Source organism: Falco cherrug, chromosome 1 (assembly GCF_023634085.1).
Source record: "Falco cherrug isolate bFalChe1 chromosome 1, bFalChe1.pri, whole genome shotgun sequence".
Classification (NCBI taxonomy): domain Eukaryota; kingdom Metazoa; phylum Chordata; class Aves; order Falconiformes; family Falconidae; genus Falco; species Falco cherrug.
Window position 1 is genome coordinate 13,100,147 of NC_073697.1, and position 21,664 is coordinate 13,121,810.

Here is a 21,664-nt window from a genome sequence, read left to right on the forward strand (position 1 = left end):
AAGTGTTAGCAGTGATTCCAATTTGAAAGTCAACGTGTTAATTACCAGTCTACACATCTAAGTGATAGAATGTAGTTCCCTCCTGTAGGGGAACTTTGGTAGGATAGCAGCTTTAACAGCAGACAGATCAAGATACAAGGGCAGCCACCTACAACGTTACTCCAGCTTTTTAAATGTCATGCTTAAATGCAAGAGTGCTATTCCTTGTTATCTGTCAAATACCCGAACTGATTATAGAATTACCTACCTTTGTGGTGTTTTCTTTACTGTTTCTTAACAGTTAAAGGTCATATGTTGGCAGAGCATACCCTATTGAGAATAATTTTTAATGATGTTGGGATTGCCAAATGAGCCTTTCCTAACAAAACAGGATTGAGGAACGTGGCCTTGGTACTTCCCTCCTAAATTCCTCTTGTACCAGTTGCATAGAAGACATGAGCTGGAAGGCATCCAAAACAAAAACAATCTGACAAAGAGCACAGCTTGGTTATGGCAGCTGAGGAAAGAAACCATACTGGAGAGAAGGACATGAACTGATCAGTGGGTGTCAAGTGCTTGCCTTCAGAACTGGAGAGGAAACCGGTTAATGCACTGACTGGAAGCCAAATCCCATTCAAAAACTGAAACTCCAGGGCCATCCAGTTTCATGCACTAGCAAAGACCTACCCATCTTAAATTACGTACCTGATAGATGTCTTGGTTAGTCTTCGCATAACCAAGCAAAGTAGGATGCCTGCCAGTTCAACAGCAATTACTTTTTTGTGAAATTGGCACCCGTGATAGAATTTCTGCTCAATTTCATATGGTCCAAAAACTTTCAAAGTTAGTCCATCTGTGGCTGGTCAATTCCAGCAGCAATGCCAGTTTTTTTATCTTGGCTTGAAATACAAAACAATTATACATCAGTACAAAGTCTTATATAGGATTGAGGAAAGTATGTGCATTTCTGCATGTATGTAAAATTATAGCTGCTTGTGTGTCATTAATATTATTACTTCATTGAAATTCCCCTTTAAGGTTCTTGGCTCTTGAATTAGGTTTTTCCCATGTGAAATCTGCTGCTGTCACTGTCTGTGCCAAAAGCTGCTGACGTAACAGAATTAATCATCATAATCAGAGTAAAGAATTACTCATTTTCTCATTGAAATGTCCTTGCACTGATCCTCACAAGACCAATCCTCCAGAGCTAACGCGTGTTGCTGCGATACTGTCGTAAGAGAAGGCCACAGCACTGCCTGCAGCAGATGCTCAGGATACCTGCTGTAACCTAGCAAGGTTACCGCTCCGTGGGCAGAAGCATTTATTTGCTTGTTCTTTGTACTGCTTTTCATACCACTGGAAATGCCTGTGCTGTGAACCCAGCTGGAAATAGGGCCCAGGATTTCAGCCTGCAGTGGCCGGCCTTCGAGGGGTCGCAACAAGCAAGTTTAAGCTGCTTTAAAGTAATCAGGTGGATTCAAGCTGGAATAGACAACCGTGACCGCATTTTCTACTAATGGATTTGGTCAGTTTGTAACAGGACAGGCAGGATACGATGCTATGGGTTGTACTTTCTCATCCTTCTCTGCTTTTTTAGTAAAGTTGAAAACGTGGTTTGTCGGGCACAGGTCCTCAGAGCTTGCTTTCATAGCAAGTGCATTGTTTTGGTTGTCTTAAGGTAAATTGCAGGAACAGGATGAAACAGAATGAGCACGTTGCCTAGCTTTATTAAAACAGAGGTCTGGGCCAGACTTCCAGTCTTGGCTCCACTTTATTGCTGTAAGTCTACTTTGAGGTGGCCTGGATAACCATCTCTGCACCTAAAACGTAAATTAGTGCTGCCTTTACTTAGTCTTCTGAATTCAGCACCTGATACACCTGTTGCTAAATCTGAAGGTGAAGATGCTGTGGTACTAATGAGGTACATTTCACAGCCCACAGGATCTCAAGCTAGTTCAGACCCTGCCACAGTCCACCAAGAACTTTCAGGTGACAGCTGAGCTGCTTCTGTCAGGGAGACGACTCTAAAGTCACCTGAGGCCAGGGCTTAGTGCCTGGGCACACAAAACCGCCATGCTTAACTCCGTGTTTCTAAGACTGCAGTACTGCAGTGTGCTTCCTGCTGGGGCAAGAGTCAGATAAATAAAACCCTGAGATTGTACAGGACATTGTCTTTTCCTTTGAACGTCTGATTAAAGGAAATTCTGAGCTCAGAGAGGATAGTTTTAACATGTAATCAGGAATACTTGAGTGTGATATACAGTACCCCAGAAAACAAAGACCTTAATAGAGTCTTACACTTAGTTCTTTTCCACCTCCGTGATAAGCATTTGAACAAAGCTTAAATCGGATTTGAATCAATATCACAGCGATATTTATTGTGCCTGTAGATGCTGGAGAAAAAAAAAAAAAAAAAAAAAAAAAGAGCTCTGGCCACCTCTGTAAACTCTTTTCTGGCATTAGTGTTACAGTGACAGCACCAGCTCAGTATAAATTCTTTGGGTGCTTATGTGGATGTAATGCATTTTCATTTATACTCTGGTGGTTTAGCACCTGTGACTGGGAGTCTTTTGGTCAATCCTGTTGCAGGGTTGCTGGCTTTGTTTCCAGAAAATTAATGTGAAGGTCACTGTAACATACGGAACATTTTCAGTTGCCAGTTGATCAAGTAGTAGCGTGCATCACAGAAAACAAGCTTCAGAAATGCTTTAGAGTTCTGTTTGTTCAGGCAGAAAACATACTAGTGTCTTACAAGACATTACATGCATCTATCCAGGTCCTGAGCTTATTTCCAAAGGAACCAATGGCAAAGCTTCCATTTGTCCGAGTGGGAGCAATTTCATAGTCTTTAGTATCTGCATTTCATCTTAAATGTCAAGAGATGTTAGGGAAAAAAAGCATAAGGATAAGCTGAAGTGAAGAAGATGGAGCAAAGCTTAACATGAGGTTAATGTGCTACCATTAGCATAAAAATATTTGTTCTAAACTTCAACAATTCTACTGGAAAGTGCTTTCCAGACTGAAAGAGGAAGCTGTTTAAAGCGGGAAGAGGTAAGATTCTACAAAGCACATTTAACAAGTAGTACAAATTTAATTAGTCGTCTCCTGAAAGTCTGCACGTAGTCCATAAGTATTTGCTAAAAGCTCAAGGCAATTCGGACACAGACAAATTTTACCATCCCTACTTTGTAGGAACATAAATAGAAACCCCAGTAATTGACAAAATTACAGCCCGAGCCATCCATTGGCAACACCCTCTACAGCTTGGACTCTCCATCTCCTACCCATGAAACTCCAGTGTAAACATACTTTATAACTAATGACACTTATTTAATAAGACTATGTGTACTGTAATTAGCTACCACACATCTAAAATTTGAAGCAGGGCCTAGTTTTTAGTTTCCATAGCCAGGATAGAAAAAAACCCAAACCAACAGCAAGAGAATGCACAGATATGAGGATCATTCCATGAAAAAGCCACTGGTTTCCCTTTGCTAAACAAACAATAGGTTCACAAGCCCAGCCTTTGTTTCCTGCAGCTATTTACTTGATTAGATACTTGATTAGATTGATTAGATGCAGTATGGGGGGAAGGGGGAAATTGCATTTCAGTCTCTCACCAAATTAAGCCACTACTAACAAGCACACAGTTGTGCTGCTAGTTTACAACCATCCTGTTTTTAAGCACTGCACAATGTTTTTTGAAAAGAAACAACTGCAGAGCACGAGAAAGCTTTTTGTAAGTATTTTCTACAATTTCCTAATGCTAAAGTATACTAAAATGCTTGCTGCATTTTTTTTTACCTCACTTCTGAAGCCAGTGATTCCCCCCCAGTGTTCCCCAAACTGAACTGTAATTGGAAATTGACTTTTGTTTCCTTCTGAAATGAAAAGTGCCGAGTGCCTACAGGGCCTGAGTAATACTGGATTTCATCATGTTACCTGACAACTGTTGTAGATTTTCACATTACAGAACCAGTAAGTATGTTTGGGGTTTGTTTTTTTTTTTTTAGAGAGTTAGAATGCCAGACCCACGATTTCTTTAGCAGGCAGCACGAATATTTCACTGCTGTAGATGCCCATTGCTCTTCCTGCCGTTTTATTTTTGGCATAGGGAAAGAGGTTGATTCTTTCGACAGTGAATCACTGCTAGTCAGGCACATAAACCCTTGGGCTGCCTCCAGTCTGATTTAGATTCAGCACCTTATTGTGATGGAAGAGACAAGGATGAGCCCCTTTGAGATTTCCCACCAGAAGGAGAGATACACAAGGACCTCACCCTTGGTGTCAGCATCAATTCAAAGTGCTGTGCTCTCCTGCCGGTTCAAGGTGGGAACAACTGAAACGTGACCTTTTACTAGATTACTTTGGAAGCCTGCAGAAACCCAAATGCTGCAGCCTCTATGTCTCTTTAAACGCACACAGGCTGGAAAAACAACAACTACAAAGCTAAATCACATGAAGAAGGTATTTTCACTCTGCTTCTTCCTCGGGGATAACAGAATGCATCCACGAGCTTATACAGAAGTCATTATTACTGGTTTTCTCCTTATTAAAAAAAATAAATCTATTGAGCACGGATTTAAGCAAGAAAAAGAAACAGCAGCAGAAAGATAAAGAAAGATGTTACCCTATCAACAGCTGAACAACAAAGCCATACTGAGGGCTTTGGAAGAGGCAGATGCAGAGACAATACCGTACGCTCACAAGTGGCTTTTCCTGCACCCTCCTCTTAAGTCTGGAGGTTCAGGCCAAGACAGCATCATGCAGAGCTTAACCTGGGATTTTTTTGTTTGCCAAAGCGTTAACAGTTCCAAGGGAGCACTGTACAATTTCTAACTAGGTGCTCAGTGCACACAACCACTTTGCCCAGATTTGGAACATTAAGGAGAATTTAGACATTAGATGAAAAATCGTATTCCTTGCATATTCTCCTGACTTTCTTGATGCTACATGCATTTCAAAGATCCCACCAGGACATTTACATGATAATACTGCACAAGCACACCTCTCTGGTCTACCATCAGAAATCATTTCTAAGCAGAGAGTGCCAACATAAAACATGCCAGGTGCTGTCTAGGTTCACCACACCTTCAGAAAAACACTAGTCATCTTTTGTCCAACACTTCACAAAGCCATCGGCAAATAAACAGTTTAAGAAGCCTTTCCAGCAAGCAACATTTCTGACCTTGGTTTAAGTCAGTAAGTTTTGTTCAACTGAGGATGGACCTGCACCCAACATACTGCTAGTACTGGAGTACAGACAGACACCCGCCGTTCCCCAGGTCCTATCAGGGCTGCTGCACCACGGGATGCTCAAACCCTGCCCTGAGTTCAGCTACAGTATGCAAGAACGTAAACACAGTACCTTGCCATGGTCTTGTGCAGGAAAGCACCAAAGCTCTCTCACAAGGGAAATCACTCACCACCTTTGTCGCTCCTCTCTGGGTCTGTGAGCCATCTCTTTGCTACCAGCCACGTCCAACCATCACACTTTCCTTGCAGAGAAAGCTAAAGCTATCACTCGCCCACAGGCAAAATGGCTCCAAACCAGCACGGCAGCTAATGCCCTCACTGCCTGCTCCCCTCTTTATAACCTTCCTCCCCACCTGCACCCCTTCATCAGGGCCCAGTTATCCCCTCCTTGATGAGACAGGTGTGGGTGGTTTCTCTGCAGCTGGCCTTCAGCAACAGCAAGCCCGAGAGTTACCACAGCCTTTACCTGTTGCTGTCAGATGAGTTGCCATGGCCCCTCTGCACATTTGCAGATACTGCGTGATGAAGTACTGACTCCTGCTGCACCTTCAAAAGATAAAATGTTGCAGCATAAAGTATAAATAACATTTATCCTATTTAAAATGTGACAGATCTCCTGTGGTCTGCTATTTTATTATATCTAAAATGAATTTGCAGATGATGATATATATTTTCTACTGACCCTGGATGTTTCATCATTAAAATACTAGTACTCTTGTTACAATGCCTTCATAATATATTAATGGGACTATCTCAGCTTCTAGAAAACTAAAATATAACCTCATGGTCTTTTATATGCTGTAATTTGTCTCTGGGTATTAAAAAAATATTATAGCTGTATCAGATTATTAACAGCAAAAATGAGCCACAGCCCCTACAGTGCCATTTAAATATGTCTGAAAGTCTTTGTCCTCTCGGAGGTGTTTGGTTCTCAGATAATCAGCTTGCTTCCAGCTTCACAGAGAGAGTTCAGAGGTCTTCCCACATGCTCCATTGCTGGTCCCGTAAGCTGCAGCCCAGCGGGAGAGTGTGCCCTGGGGTGACAGAGGTTGCTAGAGCTGGCAGAGAAGTAGTGTTCAGCCCAAGCAGTGACCTGCAGGACATGGTATTTTGTTTCCAACTAAGCTAGGTCCTTTGGTGAAATGTCCTAAGGTGAGAACAAAAGCCAAATGATGTGTCATGGTCTTTACTGGACTACGTCTGGTGTCTGCATTTGGCTCTAATATATGGAATAGTCAAACCAAGTTACTAATAAACCTGAGGGATGGTTTTCCTGTACCTGCCTATTCCAGCCCTTCAGCTCCCTGCGTGCCACAGAGCGCTCTGTGTGCCGTGGTCCTTTGCTCATCTCAGTCTCTGCACTCTTCACTCCCGCCGAAGGCCCCGCTGCTGCCCACTCACCCTTAGGTTCAGTTGAACTGCAGGAGCTGGTGTCTAGCACCCCATGGCACTGCTAGGATGGGCTGGGTGCCAATGAAACACTGCCTGTGGACTGGGCGAACGTGGTCTTTGGACAACCTCCTCCCTTGTCTGAGCCTGCAGGACCTTGGGGTGGGGGGGTTGCCTGCTCACTCCCAGCTGGGCTCAAATACCCCTTGCTAAACCACAGCAGATGATAAGTGTTCCTTCTGGCACTATTACTGATCATTCAGTATGTGAGATCAAACATTTGAAGCCTTGTACTTGCTTTTGCAATACGGTGAGTGATGGAGAGCACCAGTACAACTCACTTCTATTTACCCAGAGCTGGCAGCCGGGAACAACAGAAGGCAGTTGTTGTCTCTGAAATCTTCAGCCTAGCACCAGTCACTGGTTTCGAGAGCGCTGTTTCTGCCTAAAGAATGGAGCCTAGTCAAGGACCAAGGCAAAGAGCACAAGCTCCAGCTGCTTGCAGAGCCCACGCTCCCTGGAGCGATGCCTCTGCACAGAGCCTTGCAAACCAAAGCTAACAGCGCACAACGTTTCTCCCTGAAGTTGAACAAAAAGACCAGCAAAAAACCTGTTTGGGTGCTTTGGTTTTCCACTAATGACAGGGCTTTCCACTTTCTGAGACTCACAATTAATGAATATATGTAAATGTAGACTTAGTAGCTGTGGCTTAAAAACCTCTCACTTCGGACTCAGGTGAGATTGCCTGTGTGTTTAGTGTAGGCAAAATGCAAGTGATAATTTCCTGTAATTTAAATTGAGGGAGTTGTGCAATTGATCCTGGGAAAGTTAGAAATGCGCTAAGATAACAAGTATCCACTTCCAATTGTCACTACATGAACAACGAAATACCTTACATTACTTCTAAGGGCACAGTCTGAAAACAGTTTTTCCAAACTCAGCTTTCATATATCGTGAGACCACTACTGCCATCTTAACTGGAAATTTATGGCACCCTGGATGAATTTTATGCTGCTACAGCCACACTCTGCAGGGAGAAGGAAACTGATATGATGCCTGACTGAAGGAATACCTTTTGGAGATGTGGAAGATTAAGTAGAGATGCCAGGAGAAGGAATTCCCAGGTCTATTGTATACTGCAATATATTTTGAGGTATTGGAATTGCATGCCATCCTTAGTCAGTTCAGATTAATCCTGAGATCCGGCTGCACCAGAAATCCGTGGTCTTCATCCTTATTTCTGCCACAGAAAAAGAAAGCTCTAATTTCACTCTTGCATTCTGCTAGCCACCATGAAATGTTTCATCATGGCTGAAATGGTGAAAGCTGTTTCTTCATCTGTGCCTGTAAGCCCTGAAAACACTAGCTTTTGATAGAAATAAACCCAAGTTGTTTAACGTTTTGAAGATCCAGCAGGTTCGTAGAACTTTCTGCTTTTACTAATGCCACTACGCCAGACATTAGGATTCCAGGTTTATCCCGTTGCTCCCTTATCAGTAGAAGAGTAGCTTCTAACCAGATGGTCTTAAATTTGTGTTCCTAAATATTATGGAACGTGCACTAATCAGGAAAAGAGATCCTCCTGTCACTTGTCTGATTTACATGCAAAACAGTTACTTGATACATAAACTATATCACTGGCCAGTTGAAAGAGCTAACCTAGTATTAATCTAGTTTCAGGTGCATCCAGGTGATTACACAATAGCACAGGTACTAAGCTACCTTTGTGATTTCAATTACCTGCTTTTTATATGCCTGGAAACTTCACTGTAAAGTTACCAGCACAAAACTAATAAAGCAGAGAGTTCTACAAAAGTGGCAAGTGAGTTACTGCACTTGCTCCAGGCAACGTAACCTACTTCTGCATAGTCACATATGGGAAAGGTTTACTCACTGTCTAAATTTTATGTGCACGGAAAGAAAAGCAAAACACAAAACCCAATCCTGCTTCCTCTCTAAACTCAGTTTTTCCTTCTCCTCAGCCCCCAGCAGCCAAAAAATCAAATCAGTTTCTTTTAAAGGTAAGGAGTCTTGATGGGACTATACAGTAAGGTGAAGGAGAAGGTTATTAACTAAAATTATATTGCAGCTTAGGGGAGAAGAGTAACAGTCTAAAGAGGTGGTGAATTTCAGAAAACCAAAGTGTAACCGTTTAAAGTTGTATTTTTATATTTGATTGATCAGGCAAATGTGTTACTTTAGAGATAAGGCAAAAGTTATCATACTGAGGTGGTTTCTAGCCACACTATCATCTGGTTAAAAAGATGCAGCAACCAAGGGCTTTGCTTGTTTATTAGAAGCATCTGTTTTATTTCCAGAAAAATAATTTAAAAATCATTGCTTCAAAAACCGTGTGACAGAACTGGAAAGACAGAGTTACTTTAAGTCTGTGAAATGACAGGGGTCCTGCCTCTACCCCTTGCTAAATGGGATTGTCGGTCACGCCAGTGGCCCTGCTGACTTCAGCAGAAGTCCTTTGGTGCCCGAGCAGTACTAACTGGAGCACGTCAGCTGTGCCGCTCACGTGTGGGTTTAGCTTGTGCAGATGAACACGATCTAGCTGTGAAGCGGTAAAAACCAGTCCAAAGCCAGCGGGTGAGCTGCCGTTTGCTGAGCCCAGGGTGCCTCAGCAGCACTCAGCGCCTGAGCTGGGTGGGTTGACCCTCCCTTGGGTATGTCTGTATGAGGTGGCCATCCTGGGTCATGGGCCCGGGATGCCCTGAAGCACTGTTGTGTGCAGTAGGGCTCACGGCGTCTCAACATCTGGCCTGACATTGCAAGGCTTCCCGACCTGCTCCCCTAAAAACGTCCAAGCAAGGCCTGCCCCATGCTACTTGGTCCTGAGGGAGAGGGGAGCAAGCTCACTGTGCCCTGGGAACGCGGGTATCTGCACAGGACCCGCAGGTTTGCGCTCCAGGAGTGCCTTGCACATGCCAGCTGTTTGGAAGCATCAGACTTGCTGCACCTCTAGCACAGGGGTCACTCAGGAAATCCCAGGTCGAGGCATGCCAACCTTCGCAAACTTCTTGCTGTGCTTGGGTAAGGCTCCTCACTAGGGCAGTACTCCTGCTGGGCTCTTGCCTCTTCTGGAACGGGCAATGGGGAGAGAGCCCTTCCTCTGGGCAATTGTGGCCTCGTAATTCTGCTGCTTTTCAGATCCCAGTATGCCAAATGCAGAGGGAAGGATGGGAAGGGACCTTCAGATGTCTTTGCTCTCCCCTGCCGTTTCATGAAACCTGAAGACAGAGTACTATGAAAAGGTTATTTGAGGGTTGAGTTGCCTTTCTTTTCAACAGCGCTCTGCCTGCTTTTAATGTTTACTAAGCTTTTGGCTGTAAAAAGTGTACATGGCTGAGAGGGTTCTGTTGGTCTGTAGTCGCTGCCACAGAGGAATTCCTCCAGGATCCTTTGCCTTCCCTCCTGAGCTCCTCCGAGACCTCTGTGGCTGTCCCTGGCAGCAGACCGAGGGGAAACAGCTTCAGCTAAAGCTCCCCTTGTGGCAACAAAACACCATTGATCAGCCATGTTCTTTCAGTGTCAACAGCTTTTTGAAGCTGGCATTTTTTTAATGCCTGGTTTCTCTTTTTATTCAGGTTTCAGATATGCAATGTAAAGAGAAGCCCCAGAGAGTTAGTTTTCTTTATTTCATCCTGTGCATTTGAAAAGAAAACCTGCTGCAGCTGAGCACCCTTGAAAACCTCAGTTCAGATCCATCTCAGGCCAAGCCTGGGAGGTCCTTCTCCTGTCCTTCAGATCTGTAGGCAAAGCAGAAGAAAATATGCTGGAACACCAACTGAATAGCTAATTGCCTGGCACAGCAAGCAGGAACTGCTGAGCGATGCAACTACAGTGTCAAGGCAGTCACTAGTTGTAAGAAAAAGGCAGCAGCACATCAGGACACAACCAAGTGAAAACTAGTAATCCATCGGTTCTGCTGGGAGAGAGTGAAATGCCACCCTTCGGTGCTAGAGCTGTGGGCAAAGCACCAATGACAAATTTTATAAAAGCTGTTTGCGGAATAATACTGCAACCTCTTTTCTCCACTGAACAGATGTCTTATTTTCTTAAAAAGGTAAGCAACTCCACGCAGTCAGAATAAAACAAAAGCCACTCAGAAAACTACAGTAAAGCTTAGCGCTGAACAAGGTATCCCGCACTTGCGAGCGGGCAGGAGGAGACCGTGATGCCCTACATTGCTCCTGGATCAACACATCTGGCTGCGGCTCTGTGCACACAGGCCAGCAAGCCGCTACCGCCCGGTTCAGAGCCATGGGCACACCGGCCCCGAGACATCCAAACTGGGGCCCTGGGATTCAGCTGCACCAGTGGGATTCAGGGCAGTTCCTTTAACTAAACTGGAGCTATTAAGGATTTATACCTGCGTGCTCACCGACAGGGCTTGGCCTGTTGTGGTGAGAGATCATAGTCATGTGTTCATCCCCATGGGATATTGACTTTAACAAAAATACTCTATGCTTCATTTCTCAGCATTGCAAAACAACTTAATGGATCACGTACTTTGCGGAGCATTTCCATTAATTTCCAGCTTACATTCTCTCTCTATGACATCACCAAAATGTCAGTGGCTTTAGCCTTTTCAATACCATTTCCTCCAAGAGCATGCAAGGAAAAAAGAAGGCAAAAAATAAGCTTTTATTTAGATAAAGCCATTCACGTATTACCTTTGAGTATGGAGGAAGAGTTATACAAAGGCCCTTCCACTTACCTTTCCTCTGAGCAGGCTAAACCCCCCACTTACTCCTTGATGATTGGCAATTGTTTGTTTAGCGTGACCCTGATTCTCATCTTGCTTACACATTTATCAGGCATGACGGTTTGCTATAGCTGACATCAGTGGAATTTTATCAGCATAAAGGCAGACAAAAATGTAAGTACAACTGACAGAAGAAACAGCTTCTGAAAGCAAAAATATGCATTTGCTGTTGCTAAAATGAGAGAAATGAAACTTATACTTGTCTATTTGCAGCCATATTCCTTTGAAGCATTACAAAACTCTGTGAAAATCTAGATGTTAGAGACTGTCTAATCACTTAGAGTTAATGTGCATAAACATCTATAAAATGATTGTTTGCATTTTTCCTGCACAGCCTTTTTACTATATTACTGTATAAATCAGACCTATTTTATTCTCACCTGCTAAGCCTTGTACTCTTTTTAAAGCATCTCAGTGAACAAATACATATTTCCAGATCCTTACAGCCTTAAAAAAGCAAATTTACTTGTATTTTCACAGAAATGCCTTCAGGAAATTTTTCTACAAAGCCTATTATTCAAAATAGGACTGGGGGATTTAATGGCTCAGGATATGATTTCCAGCCTGTGAGGCGTATGACAAATCCCAGTGTAAAAGGTCAAGTCATAGAAGAATAGAGTCTCTTAACAGGAGAGCTCGAAGCTCACCAGCTCTGCACTGTTATGGTGGCAGCTGTGCTAATGACCGACACAGTTCTCTGAAGATCATCTTTTCTCTCTTGCCCCTGCTGGTACCCAAAAGCACATGGCCATCGTTGCATGGATGAGACAGTCACAAGTCATACCCATGCAGAAACCAGGAGAAAAATCACCCTGATCATTTGAAGCGTATGGATCCAACGAGGCTTGAAAGCTGGGCTGAGCAGAGGGCTAAGGCATGCTCCACTGGCAGCAAATGACTGTGTTTCTCAGAACGGGTGATCCCGCAAAATGTGGACTGGAAAGTGTCGTCTCCCTCATGCCAAATGCAAGTAAAGGCTGGTTTACGGGGAGCAGGACAAACCAGAGTGGTATATGGGAGACACTGCCTCAGTATTAAGCTCTGAATTTAGCAGTCTCCCACGGAGAAAAATCACTGGCAGGTTAGGGAGAAGTTGCATGGCAGGGCAGAGATGTCTGCTTACAAATCTTTTTCTTCTAATTGATTGGAGTTCTGTTAGATAGCAAAGCCCTGACCGTGCCGGATGTCATGCACCCAGAGAGCTGCTTTGCAGGCACACCGTGTCCTTTGTCTGCAGCAATGCCTTTGACTGCCGTCTGCACACGGGACTGGTGCTGGATGGGCAGGTAGCAAAGAGGTACCACCCCTCTCTGCGTAAAACAGACAGTCTGACAGTTTTTACTTGCTGCACTTACACCAGTCATGGCTTTCTCAGTTGGCCCATGCATATTTGTATTTTATTAGTCACCCAGCAGCCCTGCAGATGGAAGTTCTGCCCTCAGAGACCACAAATGTTACGAACATGGGCGGTGCTGGGGAGGAGGGAGGACACAGTGTCCAAAAGTGATTAGCTCTGCTTCCAAAAGGGGAATTCAGTGAGAAAATGCATTACGGCCCGTGCTCCTTGCCAACGACACAGAGGCTCTGGCTGTAATGTAGATGTCTGTCTAAAGGGCACTGGGTTAAGACCAACAAAATGCAACTCACACAGGCCGCTGAACAGCTTTCGATTACCACTGGCCTGAGTTGCGTCTGTATTTTACTAACACCGTGTACAGAGTGAGCAGAATTCCACATGGAGTGCAAAGTACCTTTTTTCTTGTTTTGTTCATAATGGCAAATGCTTAAATTGTACTTGTAGCTGTTTTATGACTCGACATCGACCTTAAACTCTGGGCATTTGCTACAGTAGAACATTGCAATTTCTAAGGAGTAGAAAGATCATACAGAACTGGCCCATGATCCCTACGATGCAAATAAAAATAGTACTGTGAGTGTTCAAATAAGTATTTCTTTCCGGTTTATCTTTGCATTTTTATTGCTTCTCCAGGTCACTTGAAATGGAATTGTCCTTCACAGGTCAAGCTACGGTTGCTTTGCAGAGAGCAAAAAGACAGTGCTTTAAGATCATTAGAGCCCTGAAGGTGTTAGAACAGTCCAGATAATTTGCATTTCTGAGGGAAAGGCTTTTATTTCTGAACTGTTCACCTATTATTGATCTGAAAAAGTACCTTTTTTCTCATGAAAATGCCTTTCCTCAGAATTAAAAAGAAAAAGACATACTCCTAGCCTTGATGCACCAACTCTCCTGTCAGCTCCCTGATGAGGTGCCCACTGCACTTTGGGTGGAAGTGATGGCGATGGCAGAAATGAGCACTTTGGGCTGCAGAGCTGCCCTGGGTCTCAGTCGATAATGCGGAGGGAAAGAGGTCAGATGTTCAGCCCCAGCTCAGGGAAGTGATGTGCCATCTGCTCTGCACCACACTTCCCTCGCGGGAAGGCAGCCACTTCCTCTCCGGCAGATCTGGAGCCCAGGGGTTGGTTTTTTTTGGGTTTTTTTGGTTGTGGTTTTTTTTTTTTTTTTTTTTTTAACTTGCTGCTCACTGCTGGCAGGCAAAACTGTGCAGCCTTGTAAAACTTTGAATCTGAAGTGGATGTTTTAACAAGGCTCCCTCACATCCCCACCAGACAGGGAAATGCAGTGGCTCTACACCTGCGTTCCCTTCGCCACCGCCCCAGGGACCCCAGGGGGCACGAAGCACACTTGGACCGCAAACGCTTCAAGAATTGCAGAGAGCAGATTTGTGGGGGCCCGTAGGATCTTCACCACCACTGCCCTTCCTTACCTCCAGCTGATCCATGCACCGAAGTTTGCTTTTCTGTTTCCTTTTGCCAGCGAGGGACCCTCGCCTCTGGATCACCCACTGGTGGCTGAGGCTCCTTCCCTTCCTGGGGCCAGGGAGCAGCTGCTGGTGAAGTCTGAGTCCAGCCCAGGAGATGAACGAGGATGTGTGAAAATAGTATATGGCAATAGTTAAGGGAAAAGAGTGCCTCGCTGCTCACAGAGACGTTATCACATTTTTAAGGCCTTCATGAGCAAATAAAACGCATCTACAGCTGGGAAAAGAGTAAACCCCTGCCTGCCACGTTCCCCTCCCCACCTAAGAGGAGTCCTCTTATTAGAATTTCAACACTTCTTTTCTTTGAAGTACAACTGGTATTTTAGTTATATTCTTTCCATTCATGCTGTGGAAATAAAACTTATGGCAGCGTTGATTTCTCAGATCTGCTCAGAGTCTTTGAAATTTGCGTTAGATTATTCTAATCACTTAGCCTCGTTGTATATATTTACACAAGCACTTTTGATGTTTGAAGAGACCAGGCTGTAATGAGATATGCAGGGGGAAATATATACCCCAAAGAAAAGGAATGTTCTTTTTTCTCAGACCACATCTTAAAGCAAGAATTTTCAGATGAAACAGTGGGTCAATGCCTTCGGGACTTGAGGGGGATGACTGTAAGGCTGGGAAGATGGAGGGATTGGCTCTGCCTTCAGCTGCAGCAGGCAGAGATGGAGCGGGGCTGGGTCCCTGCGAGCACAAGGAAGGCAGCGAGAACTTGTCTTCTCACACCCTTCATTGCTGTCGTAACCTGTGCTCCTGGCCATCCTGATGGAAGAAATAGTCCAGTCCGAACCCATCATGTCTATACTGACAGACACAAGTTTCCAGGGACTAAGCAGAAGTAACAGTTGCCAGATTGCAACTCTACCGAATTCAGTGGGAATAGTAAAATGTCCTTTTATGGGGACAGCAAAAAGCCTGGGACTGTGGCAGAGCTGTGCCAGCTCTGACCATGGCCCGCAGGCAAGTCCTACAGGACCTGTGCTCCTGCAGGCAGGAGATCTGGGAAGCATTGCAGTCATATGCTCAAGTTAGTTAGTTTGGTCTCAGGGCTGGCTCTGTTAGATCCAGAACGAGAGGTGACAATGGAGACAGAAGTAACCCTTACGGAGCAAACGTGACCAGGAAATGGTGGCGGGGCAGGCCAGATGAAGGGGAAACAGATCTCTTGAGGACTGAAGAAGATAAGGAATCCTTCCAGAAAATGCAGGAAATTGCCAGTTATCTCACATGAAGTTTAGCTTTGCAAAGGCTAGGGACTGGACTCTATTTGCACATTAGTATAGAAAGAATATTTGAAATTCTTAGAGTAGTGTGAAGGAGAAATATTTTGGATGACCCTATTGTTAACTTGATCTTACAATAAAATCTGGAGCAAATAATTCATTATCCAACATACCAGCCTAAGGGCTGTAAAACCCATGTTAAACTGTGTCATCACATATTGATTCTGTAACTTGACTTAGTGAAGTTCATGGGTAAGGACCTTAAAAAAAAAAAAAGAGAGAGAGAAGCCTGTTCCAAGAACATACACTTCCATAAACTCAATGACAGATGACAGCAGACTTTCTAACTCATGCACTGAAACTGATCTATCCACTTAGACATGCAAATGTCATGTTTTGAATAAGCCTAACGTTTTGAACTGTAGCCAGTGAAAACAGCTTTTTCCAAAGGCAAGCTGGATTTTTCAGGTGTCCTGAGCTTGTAAGCCATGTAGAGTCAAGGAAAAAAAAAAAAAAAAAAAAAGAACAAACCTAAAATGTTCTGGTTTATGAGGATTCAATGATCCAAAGAGGTTTTTAAGGTAACATTTTCCACTTCACAACCTTTTCACAAGCAAATATTTCTAGGAGCATAGCTCCCTCCCTCCCTAGGACTACCCAGAACAGGGCAGCCAGTGCCCCTTCCCTGGGCTGGAAGAGGAGCTGGCGCATTGCCAGCGCTGGATGGGCAGTCACCAAACATGCTCCCACTGTCCTCTGGGGATGCAGCAGGAGGAACACCCCAGGGCTTTCATCCTGGCCAGCTTATTTTGTCCTTATTCCTAACCTGCAAGTTACATGCCTTGCTGCACTGGTAATGAGATAATGCGGTTCATGTGAGGTACAGTCAGGACAGAGAGAGGCTAATGGTCCTTTCTCACATTAAAGGACATGAATTTGTGGAGCAATCAGAAACATCAGGAGATTCATAACTTTTCTCCCCCACAAAAGTGTGACAAGACATAGCGCACACAGCAGGAATCAGGTGTTGGTTTTTTTTCTGAGGTAACTGGTTTCAAGAAGACCATTTTGACTTATGCCACAAGTGCTGCTTCAGCTCCATATCTGTGGAGGGAAAAATGCGTTCTGATGCCTATCCAACACTAGCAGAAATCTCCGGTGTGGTGGACAGGCTCATAATACAATAAGGCTAAAGCTTCTTGCTGGTAACCCTCCAAACCTAAATGGGATCTCCTACCAGTTCTACCCTGAAGTCTCACGGATGCCTAGTGTAGCTTTGCAGCTTCCTTGTGACAATAGATCAGCTTTCCATCTTTACCATCATGATCTTACTCAGATATTCTAGGTGGTGCCCTCTCCTCTCCCAGTAACAGATAGGCACGTAGCCTTGTATCTGAGATAATGCAGGTGAGGTGCTCCAAAGCTCGTGTCTGACAGTAACAGTGGATTTCAAGGCTGTTCCTCTTTCAAATCCAGAAAATCCAACTTAGAGCTGTGTGAACTCGTACTGCTGATTATAAGTGGAGGCTAACAGACTTCTGTTCATCAAGGGCAATTGAATATTTTCTTTCAACTACATACAACCTAAAGGAGTCAGAAGACTGCTTTATGTTTGTGTCTGATAGTGTACAAAAAGAAACAGAGAAATCACACCTCACCTTGCAACTGTTATTCATCCAGGAGATGTTACAGCTTTTTCTACAGTTAAAACCTACAAGTTGCTAAATTTGCTGCCACTGTTTTATGCTGCTCAGGCAGAAAACACACATATAGTTATCAAAACTGTGCTGTGAGGCCACCGGCTGTGAAAGACCTAACTAAATGTGAAGCTCTGGCTCTAGGTAATTTTTTGGGTTTGTCACAGAGAAGATGAAAGAAACGTTTATATTAACAGTTCAGGTCTCACCAAGGTGTGTTAAAGCTGAGAATAATTTTCATATTAAAGAACCGCAGTAATTAAGCTTTGAGTTCTCTTTCAGATTTTGGAAGCAAATTCTTAAAACAATAAATATTTATGACTAGGATTAAAAGATGTAAGGGATGGACAAGTGCCTTGACACAGCTTCTGAAGTTAGTTTTGCTCAACTTGCTTATCCCTAATGAGGACAAAGATGATGCCTATGCTAAGGAAGAATGAACGGAGTGATTTGCTTGAGAAGTTTCCAAAAGCCTTGGTACCTTTTCCTAAAATAACCTAAAATGATATTAAAAAATCCCTTTCCTCCTAAGAAGAAACATAACAGAAGTGCATATTTCAGCATGCTTCCTCCCTAAGGATTTCTCAATCTGGAAAAAAATGGATGTTTTTTTTCCAATTGCCTTCAAAAGGTTAGCATCTGACACTCAAATACTGCTGATGAGAACCATCAATTCCTTCAAGGATTTGACACTGCATCCAATTTGTAATGCAAGTGACTGTAAAAGGAGGTGACTGCAGCCATCATTTTGTTAGATTTAGTCACAACATCCCCAGAAGAGGCAGGAGGGCATGCTGGGAATTGTTTGATGAGCCTGCTGGGAGGATAATTACATGGCCAGCAGTTGATTCACTTCATCTTTTGTAGCACTTTCTCAGTAGGTTTTATGTGGTTTGAGCACTTGGCTTTTTGAATTAAAGATTCTTTACTGCCATTGTCTCTTTAGGTAATTCCTGGATTATGCAGTCTCAGATGTGCATTCCAGGGCTGTCTCTGTATTACATGAAGTATCAGAAATTTAAAAAACTTCCTTCAATATTCCCATTCTTACTTGAGGTGAAATTTTCTGCACCATAGCTAGTATTGAATTACAAAGAGTTGCCTATTCTGATTGCAATGCTTACATAGACCTTAGGCCTATTTGTGTTTTAATCCTGCTTCTTCGAGCAGGATGAATGTCAAAATGGGCAACTTCGATACTTTTTTTTTTTTGTTAAAATTGCACATATAAACTTGCTTTTTTTTTTTTTTTTAATGAAACAAGTTACAGTTTAAAGTTTTCAAAAGCAACTTAGGTACCAGGGAACCAAAGATCTGTTAGAATTTTAATTTGAGTCAGCAACTTTTGAAAAAGTGAGTGGGTACAAACCCCTGCAAGACAGTATGTGAAAGTACTACAAAAATATTAATTCTGAGTTGACAGGAAAATCGAAAGCTATGAAAGGAATCACATTAAAAACTAGAAGCTGTGCTTATTCAGCTGACTACAAGGGGTCCATGATAGCTGTGGGGGTGCCTTTTATAAGGCAGGTAGGCAATTAAAAAACCAGTGGTAACAGCAAACCTGATCTGGCAAACCATCCTGTCGAGAGCAGCCTGACAGGTCCTCTCTAGACCAGTTCTCTCCTCAGCTGCTGCTCCTGATAAAATAGACCAGCCTGAGTATACCTTAAGCCAGCCCTAGCCTCTGGGTTTTGCTGGTGGGTGTAGCACGTGTGCTTTTCAGCTCTCCAGTGTGAATGCATGTACACAGCCGTGTACCTCTTGCTTTAAATACATTGAGATGAATACAAAGGAAAAAGAAGAAAAGGAAGTAAAGGAGGTATAAATTACCATATCAGAGCCTTTTGCTGCTGGATATATGGATAAAAATATATTGCTTGTGATTCCAGTGAAATGAGAACCTGCTGTTAGAGAGTTTACTACAATCTATCTTGTTCATGCACTTGGGGACTTCAGAAGACCGACTTTACTGGAATGGAGCTGGAAAAAACTGGATCATTTGCCATAGCTTAAAACCCACCCCAAACGTTTCCTTGCTGTGGAAAGATTATTAGCATTGTCACAAAAAAGGTTTTATAGAAACAAAAATCATATCTTTAAATTAGCAAAACTCCCTTTGATGTGAATCCCGCACAAAGCACAAAAAATGTAAAAGGGCCTGTGGGATACTATTTTCTTCTGTGTTTCCTCTTCCCAATTCCTCTTTTTGCTAACGGGTCACTTGGGATGTGCCTTCTTTCCAGTAGCTGAACTAGGGCATCTGAGAAGGACAGCAGGGATACAAAGATTTCCTAAAAGATGCTGGTGCTGTAACCAGTTTCTCCAAGGGGAAATATTTCTGTTTCCCTTTCCCATCTTTTCTGTTTTTGCACTACATCTACTTCACCTCACAGTTACTTGCACAGCAGAAGAATAACTTGACCTGCCCCAGCAATCTGCTCCTGATAGAAGTTAGTATCGGAGAAAAATCCAAATAAATTACCTTATGGGCAATGAAGAAATTACAGGTATATACAGTGAAAGTTTCTTTTCTTTGTTCCATTCATTAGAAATTTGGCTTAACTCTGAAGCGTAAGTATTTATATCCCTTTTAAGTGTTTGGTAAATTAAGGTAATAAGTTTTTTTTGAATACTGAATATCTGTCAGAGGTCAATTATGTGCTTTGTGTTCCTCATAAAATTATTTTCTTTTACATTTTTAACTCCTGATCTTTTAAGCTGCCTTTTATTTCCCATTAAAAAGCCACTCTAGCTAAGGACTATGTTATTTAAAGCTAAATTTAATTATCATTTTATCTAACTCCTTTTATATTGAAGCAAGGCTCATTGATCTTCAATTTACGGTGATTTTAATTTAAAAAAAAAAACCACCCAAAGAACAACAAAAAGAACCTCTACAATCCTTTTGTAAATAATAGCTAGCTGTAGCAGGATTGCAAGTAAATGTCTTTTTGTTGTTGTTGGGGTTTTGTTTCTTTTTTTAAGGGAGCGAGGTTAGCGAGTTGTACATTTCATCCTTACGTCTCCTCAGGATTCTGTTAGCACTGTCCTGTTTACCAGGTTCTTTTAGTTTCTTGTGCTGAGATACCACTAGCTAACTTTACCTCAGCTCTATTGCCTAAGAGGCATCTTCAGTTTCAATGTAACACCTTTTAATATGCTTTGGGACACATGTTTAGAAAGCGCGGAACTATTTGTATACAAAAATGTGCCTTCAAGTCAATGTTGCATTACTGGTGTTGGATTTTGCACTTCATTTCTAAGCATAGTGATGAGTTATGCCCACTCCTCTTATATACAGTTCAGTACTTAAAAGTAACAATTGATAAAATTTGTCCTGACAGAATGAACGCATCAGATATAAACTGGCTTAATACTTTGTCAGCTGTGTCAGCAGTTTCCCAAAATTGTACAAGTTCCATGAGAGAAGAACTGTCTTAGCGATACTGCTTCACTCAAACTTTTCCCCCCTTTTACAGTTTCTTAATGTTATTAATGCACTTTGGATTTTTAGGGTACTTAGATATTGCTCAGAAATGCCACTGTTAATCTTCAAGCTTCAAAATTAAATTTAGTTTTGAGAAATGGTGAAAATTTGGGTTCATATGGTGCTTTTCTTGAGTCTCCTCTAGATTCAGTAATGCATTTTTCTAATTTCTATAGCTATGAAAGTCAGAAATGGAGAGAAAACATGCTGGGTCTTCACTGAGAGCAGTATGTTTTGAAGATCCAGCTTGGATATTTCAACCAGTGAGTCCTGAAGTTTAGCAGCAGCTCAGACAGATCAATGGCATGGTATGTTCTCTTTGCATCACCCATAGATATTTAAATGTCTATGCTTTCTTATTTAAAAGGTTCTTGCAGTCCATCCTGACTCAGTATTTCACAAATGCCTCTATAGTTAGCAGCATTTTCTGTTTTCTTTTACATTTTAATGATTTAGAAACCCCAATTCCACAATACTCAGTGGCACAATGACTGGGGGGAAAGCAGCATTTGGGACAGCACTAGCCTCATTAAAATTCTTCAAAATTCCACTCTTCTGCTTTTTGGTGTCCCACTGTTCACTGAAAAGTAGGCATTGGCTCAAATTTTAAGGAATCATCTTTTGTATCTGGGAGATGTTGTATTTGTTGTTTGTCATCTTCCCATGTTGTTTTTGGAAGGTCAAGAGTAATAAAAGAATTTTCTAAATTCCCTGGTGGTGCAAAAATGATGTTTGCGCCAAGAACATTGGAATAACAACTGTGTCCCACGCCAGTAGCACTTTGGAAGTCAATTGGGATTTATTGTTTAAGCAATAAAGTTGTATGCTAGCTGGAATAATGCAATTGCAAGAAAATTTCTACGGGATCAACCACTGAAATGCCCTAACCCATCTTGTGTTTCAAGCTGCTTTTTTGGTTTTCTGAACAGTATTACAGCAATGACCACAAAATATTCTGACTGACCTTATGCTTTGGCTTGTTACTTAGAAAAATGACAAAAGCCGTGCAG

General features: G+C 42.7%; 2 long non-coding RNA genes across 2 annotated transcripts in view; both read right to left on the reverse strand.

The window, feature by feature from the left end:
- Positions 1–2,417: 2,417 nt before the first annotated feature.
- LOC129736014 (uncharacterized) lies at positions 2,418–9,415 on the reverse strand. The gene is made up of 3 exons (XR_008732123.1): positions 7,697–9,415; positions 6,966–7,069; positions 2,418–5,781 (listed from the first exon to the last, which is right to left on the reverse strand). It is a non-coding gene; the product is annotated as an uncharacterized LOC129736014 (long non-coding RNA).
- An 8,783-nt stretch (positions 9,416–18,198) lies between these two features.
- LOC114016305 (uncharacterized) overlaps positions 18,199–21,664 on the reverse strand; it is a 76,258-nt gene continuing 72,792 nt past the window's right edge. The window contains exon 11 of the long non-coding RNA XR_008732117.1: positions 18,199–19,427. This is a non-coding gene — a long non-coding RNA (uncharacterized LOC114016305). The remainder of the gene's footprint in view (positions 19,428–21,664) is intronic.